This window comes from Rattus norvegicus, chromosome X (assembly GCF_021556685.1).
Source record: "Rattus norvegicus strain SHRSP/BbbUtx chromosome X, alternate assembly SHRSP_T2T, whole genome shotgun sequence".
Taxonomy (NCBI): Eukaryota; Metazoa; Chordata; class Mammalia; order Rodentia; family Muridae; genus Rattus; species Rattus norvegicus.
The window spans coordinates 54,060,161-54,061,704 of NC_141554.1; the positions used below are offsets into that span (position 1 = coordinate 54,060,161).

The 1,544-nt window shown below is 37.8% G+C and overlaps 1 pseudogene; it reads right to left on the reverse strand.

Moving 5' to 3' along the window:
- Window positions 1-809: 809 nt before the first annotated feature.
- LOC134484087 (large ribosomal subunit protein eL21-like) lies at window positions 810-1,301 on the reverse strand (annotated as a pseudogene).
- Window positions 1,302-1,544: the final 243 nt, after the last annotated feature.

The window sequence follows — 1,544 nt, forward strand, 5'->3', positions numbered from 1 at the left end:
ATTTTGGAGGCACTCAGAGCTACGAGTTTTCCTCTAAGCACTGCTTTCATTGTGTCCCATATATTTGGATATGTTGTGCCTTCACTCATTAAATTCCAAAAAGTCTTTAATTTCTTTATTTCTTCCTTGACCAAGTTTGATTGAATAGAGTGTTATTCAGCTTCCACATGTATGTGTGCTTCCTATTGTTTTTATTGTTATTGAACACAGATCTTAGTCCATGGTAATCTGTAATGATGTATGGGATCATTTCAAACGTTTTGTGTCTACTGAGGCCTGTTTTGTGACCAATTGTATGATCAATTTTGGAAAATGTAACATGAGGGGCTGAGACAAAGGCATATTCTTTTTAGGATGAAATGTTCTATAGATATCTATTAAATCCATTTGGTTCAAACTTATGTTAGTTTTACTGTGTCTCTTTTTAGTTTCAGTTTCCATTGATGAGAGTGGGGTATTGAAGTCACCCACTACTATTGTATGTTGTGCAATATATTCTTTGAGTTTTAGTAAAGTATCTTTTATAATGTGGGTGACCTTGCATATGGAGAATAAAAGTTCAGAACTGAGATTTCATCTAGGTAGGTTTGTTTTTCTTTTTCTTCCTTTTTATTTTTGATAATTTTTTGGTTGGAATTTGATTTTACTCAGAATTTTGCTCTGAGGTACTATCTGTCTTTGTCACTAAAGTGTATTTTCTGTATGCAGCAAAATGCTGGGTACTCTTTACATATCCAATCTTTTAGTGTATATCTTTTTTTTTAAGGAAAACACTTTACAGTCCAGGTCCTTTATTTCTTTTTTATACATTAGGCCATGAATTCGTATGGGATGGGCTCCAGCAGCTCAGGCTCCTTTCCATTACTCCTTACAAAGTGGGCTTCTCTGGGTGGCACAGGCTGGCTCTTCACCTGAACCCAGGTACCCTTCTCTTTGGCTTTCTCTTTATTCTGATCATTCTCCTTCACCCGCTTCAGGAAGCTGTCTCTGCCCTTTGAGTGCTTGATGTGCTCAATCCACACATTGATCCTCTTGGCCAGAATCTTGTCTTTAACTTGCTTTTTTATAATGATGTCCATGGCATGCTGGGTGACATTGTAGACTCTTCTGGTTTTGCCTTGTTAACACTTATGGGGCATTCCTTTTTGAACAGTGCCCATTCCCTTGATGTCTACAATATCAGCCTTCTTGTAGATTCACATGTACGTGGCCAAAGGAACAACTCCATGTTTCCTAAAAGGTCTAGAGAATATATACCAAGTACCTCTCCTCTTTCCTTTAGTGTTCGTCATTTTGGCGAGTTACTGGAAGATGGCTGCCCTGGCAGAAAGCAGTGTATCTTTTTATTGGGGATTGAATCCATTGATGTTAAGAGATATTAAGGAATAGTGATCGTTGCTTCCCCTTACTTTTATTGTTAGAAGTAGAATTACATTTGTGTGACTATCTTCTTTAGGGGGTTTTTGAAAGAAAATTGCATTCTTGTTCCCCCCCCCCCCCAGGGAGTAGGTTCCCTCCTTGTATTGGCATTTTCCATCTATTAT